The sequence below is a fragment of the Carassius auratus genome, chromosome 19 (genome assembly GCF_003368295.1).
Source record: "Carassius auratus strain Wakin chromosome 19, ASM336829v1, whole genome shotgun sequence".
In the NCBI taxonomy this organism is placed as follows: domain Eukaryota; kingdom Metazoa; phylum Chordata; class Actinopteri; order Cypriniformes; family Cyprinidae; genus Carassius; species Carassius auratus.
In genome coordinates, this window is record NC_039261.1 from 2,109,273 (window position 1) to 2,125,900 (window position 16,628).

The following is a 16,628-nucleotide window of genomic DNA, read 5'->3' on the forward strand; positions in this document are numbered from 1 at the left end:
TTGACTCAAAAGAATTAATCATTAGCAAATGGACATCGCTCATTGCCCAGAGAAAAGTAGACGGCGCGTTTGGAATAAACTGAAGCATTTTTAACATTTATTGCATTAAGATAAAGTAACAAGAGGAGCGTCACCCACAGTAACGAAGTAAAAGTACAGATTTTTCCCAAAAAATTTACTCAAGTAAGAGTATGAAATACCCATCTTTAAATATACTCTGAAAAGTATTATTTACCCTGAAAAATTACTCAAGTAAATGTAACGAGGTAAATGTAACTCGTTACTATCCACCTTTTGGCACACACTAATGAAGAATGACAGAGGGAGAAGTAGATATTGTCATTACACCAAGTTTGTTTGGGTGGAGGCCTTCCAGTTTAAACAGTTGTCTATGGCCCCAGAAAAGATTGAAATTGTCAATGAAACTATCAGTGAAATTGACTCCTTTTAAAATGCAGATTCTTTGTAGCCATGTGTTCAGCCCAAGCAAACATGAAAACATATTAGTTCCCCTTGCTGGGAGTGGTCCACTGATGAACGACTGAACTTCAAGTCGAAGTTAACTGAATTCCTTCTTAAGGAGTTCTGATTGCTCTTTCCAAATGCCATTCTTCCCCACATGGATGATGATTTGCAGTCTTGTTCTTTATTAGAATTTTCAGAAGTTCCTTGTTCAGATCAAAAACAGTTGCTTGAGGAAAGCAGCATGCAGTTATAGTCCTGCTACTGATGTTTCTAATAGTAGAGTCACCACTATCAGTCCTCGGCTGCACTCTGAGCTGAATGCAGCGGTCTGCTCGACCTTGAGTGCCTGTTAGTAGCAGTGTTAGCTGCTGGCTGATCCGATCCATGTTTAATCAGATTTGGGGATTCCTCACCCACATTCATTAATGCTTCATATCGGTTTTCAAGATGTATAGGGGATGGTAAAATACCAGTATTCACAATCCTTGTCTTAGCCAAATCTGGGAAGAGGATGCTACGGCAGCAACACGAGAAACTCATGAAAATCTGATGTCTCGTGTGCCTTTGGGTCTCGCTCCCTATTTTTGCGACCGATTAATGTGACGATCAATTTCGGCTTGTTCCTCTAGACTTGGTATAAACTGTTTTCTAGATTAACAGGACTCATCGGCTGTATGCTGAGTGGATCCATGACAATGGTTTGCCAGTTTCTTTGTTTCAAGAACCGCAATCCTTTGTAGAAGTTTGCAGCAGTTCAGGCAACAAGTAGATTCAACAGGAGGCATTTTCATTTCTCTTCTGTTTGAATGTGGACAGCTGTGTTTTCCTGTCTTCAGAAAGTAGGCTGGTGGCAGTGGGAGGTAAAGTCTTCTTTTTCATGGTATTATTCCAGTCCTAAAGAGTTTTTAGTTTTTAGTGTTTTTTGCCAAAAATGTGTTGTTCGAGCACTGAACTGATCTGCTGAAGTAAAAATCTTGGAAATATCACAGAAAAGTACAGAAATACAGAGCAAAGCGCCAAGCGGTAAGCAACAACCTAGTGAAGCCAGAAGTCTAGATCGCGTTAGAATGCATTAATTGAGTGTTTTTAAAACTCAAAACTCAGTATACACATTATTAGTAATTTTTACTATGTGCAGACAAGAAGATGAGCCCATAATAATAATAATACAATGTGTTTAATTCCACGTTAAGCATTTTCCTCACATAGAATACCTTACAGACAGCATGTATTAATGCGTTAAAGCAATGTTTTTAAAAGACCAAACTCAGTAAACACATCACTAATAAAGAATTCTATGTACAGACAAGCAAATTAGCCCACAATAAGAATGCAATGCATTTAAGCCTTTTACCCATAGAAAACAGTTAGGCTATAATAAAAACGTGTTGCGTTCGCATCCTGGACTCATCTGCTTGTCTGTGCATATGCAATTGTAATTTATTAATAATGTGTTTACTGAGTTTGATATTTTATACAACATCTTAATGCATTAAGCAACATTAAGCGTTTCAGAATGCCTCTTTGAGGCACAAATGATTGACATATAACTGTGCGTTCTTATACTGTATCTTGTGGATATTTCAGCAAATGTTGCTTTAATTAAAAATGACATCTACAATAAAAATAGGCTAAATAGGCTTATAAAACACTACTGATTTTTTCCAGAGTTAGGCTACGCTAAACATTTCATTTGTGTAAATAACATCCAACAATGGTCCAACAACAAAGCATTCAAAACTGCAAGTGCAGGTGGAACACCTTAATAAATTGCAGAAAAAAAGACATTTGTTTTAAATAAAATTATATATAATAATATATTGCAATAATGTGTTTAGGATTTTAATTATAGTCATGTAGAATAGGCTGTCATATCATGTGCATTTCAAGCCTGGTGCTGCTATGTGTAAGTGTGTGTGTGGTTTACAAAGAAATGTAGAAAATACAAAAGATTATACAACACTGTATAACATCACTGAACTAAATTATACACATGTAAATCACATTTCTTATTAATATACACTTATTAACAATAAAAATTAAAAATAAGAAGGATGCACATTATAAATGGGCAGTACATAGTTGTAAATGAGAAATCGATGAGTCATGCAGCACTAATTTAACAATAACATACAATTTCAAGCAAAATTATCATAATACAAAATATATTTCTTATGTTATTATCATTTATATTATATTTATAAAAGTTTTTCTGGTCTTCAATCTTATTGGCTGTTAAGAATAACCATTTCACTGTTTGTATCACTGCACTCATAATAATACAAAAAGGAATGATGTTTATACCATTGCTTGATACAAATGCATGCTGTAATTTTATATGAAAATAAACAAGCTGAAAACACTTTTAGTTCTTTTCGATAGTGTTAAGCCTCAGATGTCAACTATACATCAGATTTGTTTCTTCTTTAAAAAAAAAACTAAAACAATGGGAAAAACCCATTGTAAACCAGTGTTGGGAAAGTTCACTTTCTACATGAACTAGTTCAAAGTTCAATTCACAAATTTTAAAATGAACTAGTTCAGTTCATAGTTCAAACTACAAAATTTTGAACTAAGTTCACACAGTTCCAAAAATGAACTAGTTCATAGTTCTTTTTTTCCATATGTTGCTGCGAGCTATTATTTTTCAAAATTATTGCAACAGCCCATATACAATCACAGACAGCAATTATTTTATCAGTTTTAACAATGAAACTATGCGTCAGATTTCATCTTCATATCCAATTTTGAATCCTTATCCAACCAGGGTTTACATTAGCATTGAGGGGACAGCACTTCCCCTTGTTGCTTTAATGCTTTTTCTCCCATTCTCACTGACCTTGTCATAAACATCATAAAATTCTTTTAAATTATCATACGCCTTCTTGCTACATGCTGCTGTCGCCTCGATGCCTTTTTTTTTGTTTTGTTTTTTGATGACGCGTCACGCATGCGGCGGACGGCGGTGTGACACTGGTGGCTGGTGTTGCCAGATTGGGTGTTTTTCCACTACATATTAAGACCCGTTTACGGTGTGTTTTAGCCGGTTTTTCGCCTGGAAGGCTCTATAGAAATCTGGCACCCTACTGAACGAAGTTAACCTGAGAGAGCGTGCCATTCACAGACACCAGAATGAACGAGTTGACAGAAACGTTCATCAGGCATTAATACAGCACGTTCAGTTCACGTTCGCCCAAAATATGAACGAGTTCATGAACTATCGTTCAATGAATGCGTTCAGGCACAACACTGTTGTAAACATGGTAAAAAAAAAAAAAAAAAACATCTTAAGCACACCGAATAACATAAATAACATAAGCCAGAAAAAAACATTTAAAGTTAAGAAGTCAAGGGTCATGAGCCCAATTACAGCCAACACTTACCTCCATAATTATTATGGAGGCTAAGTGGAGGGCCAGCGCTAAGGGACCAAAGTTTTGTCAGTGAGCAAATTCTCAGGGAGTCCTAAGTGGGCCCGTAAAGGGACAGTGCAGGCTTGTTTGCAGGTTGTGTATCACCATGCTGTGATTACCTACAGCCAAATCATATCTGTGCCAATATACAGACATACTGCACTGCTACAAGTATTATATTGCTCATATATTTAATATACAGCTAATCCTCAATAGCAAAATCACAACTGCATGTACTGATGTATTTAGCAAAGAGACTATCATCAATAAATATAAATAGATGCCACATTCGACAGATGAAGCGTACGCCATTTTGGAACGGTCAACTTGAATCATTCACTATAATAATCAGTGAATATTCAAATATACATGCATATAACGTGCTGTTATAGACAGCACAGTCAACTTGTGCTCAAGAGTTCACAGACTTTCCAAAAATGGCGTATATAAATATATAAATATATAAATATATATATAAAAGATGGTCAGTCGTCAAATTCCTTGCTGTAGATAATAAAGGCTGTATCAGACTTCTTTCAACGCGATCAACCTTGGTTCGAATCTGCTTTATGGCAAACTTTTTTTCTCTTTTCAAATTAAAAATCACACCAGAAAAGCATTTATTTGTAATAAAAATTAAGGAAATCATAACAATAACAAAAGTTGAAAATAATGTACTGGGTAGGGTTAGGGTAGGTCTAAGGCTTTTGTCCCAATAGGGTGGCATCCAATTAGTATTTTAATTAAATCAATGTATTTATTTGAAATTAATCAATCTTCTACTTCTTCTTTCGGCTTTTCCCTTCAGGGGTCGCCACATCTCTATCCACCTATCCCTATCTTCTGCATCCTCAACACTTGCACCCACTAGCTTCAAATCCTCATTACTTCCATCTATATATCTCCTCTTTGGTCTTCCTCTTTGCCTCCTGCCTGGCAGCTCCATGTCCAACATTCTCCTACCAATATATTCACTCTCCCTCCTCTGAACATGTCAAAACCATCTTAATCTGTCCTCCATAACTTTGTCCCCCAAACGTCCAACATGAGCTGTCCCTCTGATGTACTCGTTCCTAATCCTGTCCAATCTTGTCACTCCCAAAGAGAACCTCAACATTTCCAGCTCTGCTACCTCTAGCTCTGATTCCTGTCTCTTCCTCAGTGCCACTGTCTCTAAACCATACAGCATAGCTGGTCTCACCACTGTCCTGTACACCTTCCCCTTGATTCTCACTTATATTTTCCTATCACACAGAACTCCCGACACCTTTCTCCACCCATTCCAACTTGCCTGCACTCGCTTCTTTACCTCTTTCGCACACTCTCCATTACTCTGTACTGTTGACCCCAAGTACTTAAATTCCTGTACCTTCTCCACCTTTTCACTCTGTAACCTTACTGTTCCACTTCCCTCCCTTTCATTCACACACATGTACTCAGTCTTATTACGACTGACTTTCATTCCTCTTCTCTCCAGCGCAAACCTCCACCTCTCCAGGTTTTCCTCCACCTGCTCCCTGCTCTCACTACAGATCACAATGTCATCTGCAAACATCATTGTCCAAGGAGACTCCTGTCTGACCTCCTTTGACAACTGGTGCATCACTATAGCAAACAGGAAGGGGCTCAGAGCCGGTCCCTGATGCAGTCCCACCTCCACTTTGAACTGTCCTGCTCCTCTCATACATGTCCTGCAACGCTCTGACATACTTCTCTGCTACTCCTGACTTCCTCATACAGTACCACAGCTCTTCTCTTGGCACCCTGTCATACACTTTCTCCAAGTCTACAAACACACAGTGCAACTCCCTCTTGACCATCCCTATAGTTCTCCATCAAAATTCTCAGAGCAAAAATTGCATCTGTTGTGCTCTTTCTGGGCATGAAGCCATACTGCTGCTCACAAATATCCACTACTTTCCTTAACCTAGCTTCCACTACTCTTTCCCATAGCTTCATTGTATGGCTCATCAACTTTATCCCCCTATAGTTGCTGCAACTCTGCACATCACCCTTATTCTTAAAGATCGGCACTAACACACTTCTCCTTTGCTCAGGCATCCTCTCACTCTCTAAAACCCTCTTGAACAAACTAGTCAAAAATTCCACAGCTACCTCTCCTAGACACTTCCAGACCTCCACCGGGATGTCGTCAGGACCAACTGCCTTTCCACTTTTCATCCTCTTCAAAGCCTTCCTGACTTCATCCTTTCTAATCTAATCTACTTTCTGTTCCACAGAGTTCACCCCTTCTACTCTTTTTTCCCTCTCATTTTCTTCATTCATCAGCTCTTCAAAGTACTCCTTCCATCTCCTCAGTACACTCTCCGCACTTGTGAGCAGTAGTGTACAACTCATCATATGCCTTCTGCTTGGCCTTAGACACCTCCCTCTTCACTCTGCGCTGTAACTCCTTGTATTCCTGTCTATTCTCTTCAGTCCTGTCCATGTCCCACTTCTTCTTGGCTAACCTCTTCCTCTGGATACTATCCTGAACTTCTTCATTCCACCACTAAGTCTCCTTATCTTCTTTCTTCCTTCCGGATGACACACCCAGCACCTTTCTCCCTGTCTCCCTGATTACTTCTGCTGTAGTTTCCCAGTCATCTGACAGCACTACCTGACTACCCAGAGACCATCTCAACTTCTGTCTAAATTCCTCTCAACATTCCTCCTTTTTCAGCTTCCACCACTTGGTTTTCTTCTCTATCTTTGACCTTTTCTTCTTACAGACCAACAAAGTCATCTTACACACCACCATTCTATGCTGTCTGGATACACTCTCTCCCACTACCACTTTACAGTCACAAATCTCTTTCAGATTGCCTCTTCTACATAGGATGTAGTCTACCTGTGTTCTCCTGAAATTAATCAATAAGTTATTTATTTAAATAATTGCCACTATTTGCTATGAGTAATTAGCAGAATATCCTGCTATTTTAACATAGTATAAATAGAATCAAACTATTTGCACTTAGTGTAAATAGCATATCACAAAAAATAAATATTACAAATCTTTTCAGCCTGGCTCATGAATGTTAATTAGATGACATGGTATTAACAATCATAACTGAATAGCTCTTTCTCTATTTCATTGTCCTCATTCATACATATCATCATCCCAAAAGGATAATGTACATTTTGAAATTTAAGTTAAACTAAATGTTTTAATCAGTCAAAAAACTGTTCAAAAGAGTGTAACTTCAGGAGTCTGTCGTCCCTCTTCTAAAACCCAATACTATAATTTACTGTTCAGCATGTCTGGCATTCCAATGCAGAACTTAATTTGCATCCAACAGTCTACTACACTCAAGGCAAAGCAATGTCTCAACCATACAGCCTCAACGGCAAGATTTCCCTTTTTTATTGAGCCTGACAATCTCTCATATTTTACCAGTGACATCTATAATTTAACTCTAAATATAACCCAAACTGATTTAATTAAAAGCCTAAAAATCTGAGCACAGGCTCCAGCATTCTCTTTGTCTCGCCGCTCAAGAGTCCACATGACTGACAGGTAAAGCAACCAATCATGTTTCCTTAGTGTGTCACATCATGTTTAGGGGCATGGAAATGCCCTCACAATAACAGCCAGGTGAGTATGTGTCGTGTGCATCAGACATTCAGCCAATTGTGTGGTCTGTGGACTGTACACATGACAATGAATGGATGGATGGTCTTAATGGCAAATATGCAGTACTGAAGACCTCAATGTAAATTCAGAAAATTCATGTTCACATTAACAATAAACAATTGAGAAAGCCAACAAATCTGCATGATCAGTGTGAATTTATTTATAGTAACAGTAACTGTAATGTGCATCTGATTTACAGATGTGATGTGCACTCTCATTTCAGTGTTGTTGTTAATGCTGAGGTTATTTTAGCAAATAAGTTGCATTGCACATTAAGTTAAACAAGATTAAGATAAAGAACTTGGCTAATGTCAGAGCTACAGAAATGCTTCTTCATATTTACAAATACAGCTTCATATTTCACTCAAAAAATAAAATAAAAAAGATTTTGTTGTTTGCTCTGTTTACTTAAGCTAAAACAATCTAAACCTTTAGTTTTTTTACTCCGTTGATTTCTTCTCAATTTTATTATGTAAATGAAACTAAATGTGCAATGTAAAGTTCATTTAAACCATTTGTGTTAAGTCTACATTACTCATTTACATTTCATTGACTGAAACTGGGCAGTGGATTTGTAGTTCCCATCATGCTTTGCATAGGGATAGATCAGGAGAGTAAATGATGTGGTTTTTTATTTAGTAAAGGCAAATACCTATTGTACAAAATTCCCTGCCTCACGCATGCGCGAGTCGAAGTTGTCCAGACTTGTCTGGAGCATTCGCAAAAGTTTTCATTTCGACAGCATCCATATGGAGTTTCCCTGGCTTTATTCCTTTAAAGTATGTTTTCCTTTGTGTGGTATTGCTGAGTGTTAATAACTCCGTAAGTAATAATAAGTATTATCATAGTAGATGAGTTTCAGAGTGTGTCATAGCGTAATTTATTATAGTTTATTTTACCTCAGGAAAATGATTGCATCGATATAAATGCCATAGCTGTAATCCTCACGTATACGACAAATTATTTGTTTATTTGCAATCAAAGATGCTTATTTATTTGTATAAGAGCGTTGCTTGTTATGTGTGTCAATGTAAATATTGACCAGCATTTTAATAATTATTACAATGAGCACATGGGAGCGCTACACACACTGTGGTATAGTGAGATACATGTGTGAACAGTAGGTGTCGCTTACATGCCAGTGGGCACAGATATGTCATGAAGAAGTGAAAGTAAACTGAGAATAAAGATAGTTGAAAGCACGCAGCTTGAGATCCTGAAGTTCATTACTGTGCAATACACAACATATTGGCGACAAGGATGGCCCTTCTTGCCCTCTTGCCTCCTGCTTTTTTGGAAACCCCTGGTGAGCCGACTATACGTTTAATTCATGGATTCGTATGTTTGATAACTACGTGACTGCACTGTCGGACGAGGATATTGCGGAAAAGAGGAAACGCGCTTTGCTTATCCATTGCTTGGGTACGGAGGGACAGAGGATTTTTTATACACTTAATGTGACTGATGATGGTTATCAGACTGCGCTGACTGTGTTGCGAGCATTTTTTGTACAGAAAGTGAACGTGGTTGCTGAGAAATAAATTTCGTCAGCGCGCTCAGAGACTCGGCAAACCTATCGTGCAGTATGTGGCTGCACTGCGTGAGCTGCTTGTGAACTGCGAATTTGGCGCGCTCGCAGACGATATGATGAGGGATCAGATCGTAGAGAAGACATGCAGTCCGCACATACGGGAACGGAAAACGGACCTTACTCTGCAAAAGGCGATCACTATAGCGGGACAAATTGAGTCTGCAGTAGCTGAAGCTAAAGCTATGGAGAGCACTGAAACTTCAGTTAATGCAGTGCACACTGGCTCACGTGATGGTGCAAAACAGCGGTGGAGACCGAGATCTGCTCCACGTAAATCCACATTTTCACATCAGATGCCTTCAAATGAATCACAGAAAAAAAAGGATGCAAAAACATTCTTCTGCTGTGGCACTACAACACATTTAGCAAATTACTCTAAATGTCCAGCTAAACAATCAAAATGCAGACTTTGTGGGAAATTTGGACATTTTACGAGAGTTTGTCGTAGTTCTGCATCCACCTGCAATGTCCAAGAAGTTGCTGTGCCTGAGTTAACGGTCTTAAGTGTTGAAATGCCTCTGTCTGTGAAACAGAAACACAATCTCACATGTACTGTTTCTTTGCACATTGAGGGTGCAAAATCAGTCGACACTGAACTGCTCGTAGATACTGGTTCAGCTGTTTCTATCCTCCCAGAGCATCTCTACCGTCAGTACTTCTCAGACATTTCACTTACTGTGCCTAATGTTCATCTGGTGACATATATGAAAAAGACTATTCCAGTTGTGGGGTGTCTTGCTATTGCAGTTAGCTATCAGTGTCACCGTGCACATGCTTCATTCTACGTTGTACCCGGTGGAACACCATTACTTGGTATGGATCTCTTTAATGCTTTGCACCTTGAAATAAGGGATGGATCTGTTGTATCTGCTGCAGAGAACAGCCAAGTTGCTATTAACCTCACTGAGCCTTTGGGTGTGGCTGCTGGCTTTGTACACAAAGTTAATGTGCATTCAGATGTGCCCCCAGTTCAACAGAAATTGCGTAGACTGCCATTTGCAGTGAGAGATGCAGTCTCACAAGAGTTAAAGAGGCTGGAATCTGAAGGCATCATAGAAAAAGTAGACTCGTCTCCTTGGGTATCACCATTGGTGGTTATTAGGGCTGCACGATGTGTCGTTTAAGCATCGATATCGCGATATACGAATCCACGATAGTCACATCGCAGGATGTGCGATGTAGGCTGTCATAGTTGATCCGTTATTCATTAACTGTACGGGTCAGCTGCTCCCCGGCCCTTGACGAATGTGATTCGCGGATTAATTGCGCAGCTTAACCATCATAGAGTGAAAGTTTATCATTGACAGGACTGAAAAACACATGCAAGTTTAACAGGGAAGAGAGAGAAAGAGAGCGCGCGAGAGAGACAGAGAGAGAGAGAGTGCGCGAGAGACAGACAGACAGACAGAGAGAGAGAGAGAGAGAGAGAGAGAGAGAGACAGATTAGCGTACCATCAATGTTTATAGAAATGTATATGGATTTATTTTGCATGTAATTTTTTATTTCTTATGAACATATATGTATTTTTGTTTTGTTTGTTTTTTTCTATTCTGCTATGTACAATGCTTTGGCATATGTACCTTTGTATGTCATGCCAATAAAGCAATATGAATTGAATTGAATTGAATTGAATTGAGAGAGAGAGAGAGAGAGAGAGAGACCGAGAGAGAGCGAGCCCTTTTCAAACAACACGAGCGCTGTCTTGCTCTCTCTCCCCAGCGCATATTAATCAATTGACACAATGGTGTCGATGTTTAAATAATTTAAAATGAGAATGTAAGTGTGCTCACCCCATTTTTGTTTGTAAGAAAAAATGTCGCAATATATATCGCAGAAAAAATAAAATATCGCAATGTCATTTTTTCCCAATATCGTGCAGCCCTAGTGGTTATTAAAAAGAAGTCTGGAGGAATTCTGGAAAGTGAGTCGTTCGATGAGGAAAGTGAGTCGTTCGCTGCGTGACTCGTGAGGAAAGTGAATCGTTCGATGAGGAAAGTGAGTCGTTCGCTGAGGAAAGTATAGAGCCAAAAGAGTCTCAATAAAGATAAATGCACACACTTCATTCACATATGCACACACATGATTCATATACACACACAGGATACACAAATGCGCACAAAATTTACAAATGCACACACAAAATTTAAAAAGCACAGAAGATTCACAAATGCATACAAAATTCAGAAATGCACACAAAATTCAGAAATACACACACAATTCAGAAATGCAAACAACATTTACAAATGCACTCAAGATTCACAAATGCACAGAACAAGATTCAGAAATGTATTTTTGATGCACACAAACATATATCTTGATTTACAAACTGCTTGCGGTCTGTGAACTTCACTGCATTTGTGTGTGAATTTTGAGACTCCCCTGACTTGACTCGACACACAAATGCTTTTTTTTTTAAACAGGGAATTGTCAGCAACCAATCAGATATCTCCCTTCTTTTAGCCAATCACAAGAACGCACTCCACGTGGGGGATTGTTTACTTATAAGCCAATCACATGAACGCTTTCACACAGCGTGATATGCCTGTGGTGCTGCATATTAAAGCCTATATGAAATTGTATGAAAATACAGATGTTTAGATTGCAATTCATTTATACATATTTTTACAATTATAATTTGTATATACATTTATAAATGTCTCAATACATATAGCCCAGTGACTGCAGAAAAAAGTTAACCATGGATTCATAAATTTGCAATAGGCAATTATTTAATTTTATTGAAATATTTTAATGAAAGAAAAAAAATTACACCTTTTTGAATATTTAAATATATCTAAATATTCTTTTAGATGCAATATAGAAGTCACTTTAATTATAATAATTCTGTCCCTTCATGAAGAGAGTCAGTGGTCTGCTGCGAGAGGAAAGTGACTCTACAGCTGCGCAAAGTGAGTCGCCCGGCTGCATGAGGAAAGTGAATCGTTCGTTTAGGAAAGTGAATCGTTCGCTGCGTGACTCGTGAGGAAAGTGAATCGTTCGAAGAGGAAAGTGAGTCGTTCGCTGCGTGACTCGTGAGGAAAGTGAGTCGTTCGCTTAGGAAAGTGAGTCGTTCGCTGCGTGACTCGTGAGGAAAGTGAGTCGTTCGCTTAGGAAAGTGAGTCGTTCGCTGCGTGACTCGTGAGGAAAGTGAATTGTTCGATGAGGAAAGTGAGTCGTTCGCTGCGAGAGGAAAGTGACTCTCGGAAAGTGAGTCTCCTGCTGCGCAAAGTGGGTCGACGGCTGCGCAAAGTGAGTCGCCGGCTGCGTGAGGAAAGGGAGTCGTTTACTGCATGAGGAAAGTGAATCGTTCGCTGTAGAAAGTGAGTCGTTCGCTGCACAAGGAAAGTGAATCGTTCGCTGAGGAAAGTGAGTCGTTCGCTGATTGGCTCATAAGTAAACAATCCCCCACGTGGGGTGCATTCTTGTGATTGGCTAAAACAAGAGAGTTATCAGATTGGTTGCAGATCATTCCCTGTTTTAAAAAAAGGCATTTGTGTGTCGAGCCAAGTCAGGGGAGTCTCAAAATTCACACACAAATGCAGTGAAGTTCACAGACCGCAAGCAGTTTGTAAATCAAGATATATGTGTGTGTGCATCAGAAATACATTTCTGAATCTTGTCCTGTGCATTTGTGAATCTTGAGTGCATTTGTAAATGTTGTTTGCATTTCTGAATTGTGTGTGTATTTCTGAATTTTGTATGCATTTGTGAATCTTCTGTGCTTTAAAAATGTTGTGTGTGTATTTGTAAATTTTGTGCGCATTTGTGTATCCTGTGTGTGTATTTATGAATCATGTGTGTGCATGTTTGAATCCTATGTGTGCATATGTGAATGAAGTGTGTGCATTTATCTTTATTGAGACTCTTTTGGCTCCATAAAAGTGAGTCGTTCGCTGCGTGACTCGTGAGGAAAGTGAGTCGTTCGCTGCGTGACTTGTGAGGAAAGTGAATCTTTCGATGAGGAAAGTGAATCATTCGCTGCGTGATGAAAGTGACTCTCCGGCTGTGATTGGCTTATAAGTAAACAATCCCCCACGTGGGGTGCATTCTTGTGATTGGCTAAAACAAGGGAGATATCTGATTGGTTGCAAATCATTCCCTGTTTAAAAAAATGCGTGTTGAGCCAAGTCAAGGGTCTCAAAATTCACACACAAATGCAGTGAAGTTCACAGACCGCAAGCAGTTTTGTAAATCAAGATATATGTGTTTTTGCATCAGAAATACATTTCTGGATTTTGTCCTGTGCATTTGTGAATCTTGAGTGCATTTGTAAATGTTGTTTGCATTTCTGAATTGTGTTTGTATTTCTGAATTTTGTGTGCATTTCTGAATTTTGTATGCATTTGTGAATCTTCTGTGCTTTTTAAATTTTGTGTGTGCATTTGTGAATTTTGTGTGCATTTGTGTATCCTGTGTGTGTATTTATGAATCATGTGTGTGCATGTATGAATCCTATGAGTGCATATGTGAATGGAGTGTGTGCATCTATCATTATTGACACTCTTTTGGCTCCATAGGGCTCTTCCAAAAGATCAACAGAATCTGAAACAAATCATCCAACAGTCACAAAACAAAATGAAAGAGTACACAGATTGGCGACGCAGTGCACAATCTCCAAACATTCAAGTTGCGACATCTGTGTGTATTAAGAAGCCTGGTATTACCAAGAAAGGACATTCCAAATTTACTAAACCTTTAAAGGTTGTGGCTCAGAAAGGCTCAGCAACTTATCTCCTTTCAGACGGAAATGTTTGGAATGCTATGCACCTTGCTCCGACTGCATCCTGCGTCCCCAGATCCAATACAGATTATTTAGCAGAAGACTCCTTCAAGCCTCTCAAAGTATCTCATACACCTCAAATGTCAGTTTCTCTTTTTTGTGCCTCGCGTCCTTGTAGAGTGCGTCGGGCTCCAATATGGACCAAGGACTATGTTACATAAAGGGAAGTCCTTGATAACTTAACAGGGGAGGGGTATACGAAATACTGGAAAAAAATTGTTTATAGTTTAATAAGGTGTTTGTGACATATTGGTATATAGAAGAGTACTTGTTCATTTTCTAATAGAAGCCAGTAAAAAAAAAATGAGTAACAAAATTAGGTGTTTTGTTATTATTCAGAACTGTTATTTTTCTAATGTTCTGTTCTTTTTTATTTTGGTTATTATCTAAGTTTTCTTCTTCGGAAAAAAAAGGAATATGTGGTATAGTGAGATACATGTGTGAACAGTAGGTGTCGCTTACATGCCAGTGGGCACAGATATGTCATGAAGAGGTGAAAGTAAACTGAGAATAAAGATAGTTGAAAGCACGCAGCTTGAGATCCTGAAGTTCATTACTGTGCAATACACAACACACACACACAGTGTAATTTGACACCACTTGTAAGCAGCAGCAGTCCCGGTTTGTTAATAAAGCAGCATTTAGTGTTCATATGTGAAAATAAGCTCTTGTTTATTTGTTTAGAATTGCATCAGACAATTAGTTATATGTAGAGTTCCTATAGCGTGCAGTATATTGTTTTATCTTTGCATCTGTCATTTCTGTGCATATTCACACAAATAAACATTGAGATTAGACATGTTTACGAGTATTAGCTGCAGTTCTTTCTAACCGGAGAAATAGGCCAGCTGAGTTCCAACCACCCAACTGCGCACAGAATATCCCACACCTATTAAAGTTCGTTGTTCAGTTTTATATTAGAAAATTAAAAGAGTTTGTTGATTTTTGAGGTATCCATTATGGTGATGTGTAGACTTTGTGGTTAGACTATGGCGACATAAGCCGTATATGCTTATGCTAGTGATGAGAAAGTTTTTCTTAAATCCTTATTTGCACGCTACAAAAGTACTTCTCATGTGTACAAGTGTTATGCTGGCTGTTACATTCCCATAACAATAAAACAGTTAGATGGCAGCATGTGATTTACAGTCTATAGGGTCAGCAGCATTTCCACTCTTCACGATCAAACAATCATGGAACGTGTTATCTTTGTGTTTATGACAGCTAAGCACAAGCTATATATATATATATATATATATATATATATATATATATATATATATATATATATATATATATATATGTGTGTGTGTGTGTGTATATATATATATATATATATATATAGATCGTAGTTCTGAAATAACAAATCAAACAATTCTAAAGGAAACTGCAGCATCACACATCCTTCAGTTTCATTCAGTAGCATGCAGTCATATTTGATGGTGAAATGATACTCGCGCCCAACGTCTAACATTTCAATAGCTCGCACTGAAGAAGGGTACATACCTTACTATTTATCACAGGTGTAAGAAAAAAACAAAAAGCAAGTACTGCACACTGGAAAACAGGTGAGAGCGAACCGGTTACTACCATGTCGATTCACTTACATGGTATGCAAGAGAGCATATTCCCCTCCTCTGTAAAGGTTAGCCCGTCGTATTTTCCGTCAGGAATAAACTGAGAATGGCGTTAAAGGTCAAGAAAAAAGAAGGCGCATCTGCAGAGCGGTGAGGCGCGTTGTCATGTCAGCTCAAGTCATCCGCGGACCTGTAGACTACAGCGAGAGGCGGGCGCTCAGACTGCACTCACGCGAAGCCCCTCCTTCAGCACACTGTGACCACAATCAACACCCGAACACCGTAGTCATTTAAGGCTGGGGTTCCTATAACTTTACAACTTTACTTTTTCTTAAGATAAGTGTCATATTTATGAGTCCGGGGAGCGTTTGCCCGAACAACGACACAATTTACTTCTTAATCACTTTTTCAGGATGCGTATAATGTTGGAAAAAGTAGGCTACTCTCCACGTCACGATTGTTTCTCAAAAGCATAGTACATTTGTCGCACATTCGTAGCCACGTTAATTTTCAGATGGAAAGTTACAGAGTTATAGTACAGATTATTAAAGGAAAATACAATATAAACATATACATTTCCTCAATGTCTTCTGTTGATAACAAGCAATAAAGGTTCTTGTATATGATTTGTACGAAAAACAATTAATTAAGATATTATTTATTTATTAGTAAAATGCTTTTAAAAATGAAGAATACCCAGGAAATGAAAAAAAAAGAGAAAAATCTCCTAATCGACTGTTATTTTCTGAAATCTTTAACGTGTGAATATTTGTATTTAAATAGTAAGTACAGCAACTGAGACATATATTGGTAAAATATATAGTCCCGTGGTTCAGGCACAGATTATAAAAATTATGTTCATTAAATGACTATGAAAATTGTTGAGTTTATGTCTCATTTGTTGAATGTATGAATGAACGTATGAATGTATGAATTATTATATTATTAAGTCAAATCAAGTCACCTTTATTTAGATTAAATTAGATTCAACTTTTTCAATATGCAGAGTACAAGTACAGCGCTTATGTAGGCTAGCCTGTGTGTGCATCTGGCAAACAGTGTGTCAATAATGAAAAGAACAATAGTAAACATTCAAATTTCAGTTAAAGGCAGTTTGTCATCATCCAACTCAGTTCAGTTTAAATAGCATCTGTGCAATCAAGTTGA

The 16,628-nt window shown here is 38.2% G+C and overlaps 1 protein-coding gene across 1 annotated transcript in view; it reads right to left on the reverse strand.

Moving 5' to 3' along the window:
* LOC113119128 (CMP-N-acetylneuraminate-beta-galactosamide-alpha-2,3-sialyltransferase 1-like) overlaps nt 1-15,892 on the reverse strand; it is a 134,664-nt gene extending 118,772 nt beyond the window's left edge. The window contains exon 1 of the mRNA XM_026288354.1: nt 15,492-15,892. The gene's annotated coding sequence lies outside the window, so the exon portion shown is untranslated. The remainder of the gene's footprint in view (nt 1-15,491) is intronic.
* Nucleotides 15,893-16,628: the final 736 nt, after the last annotated feature.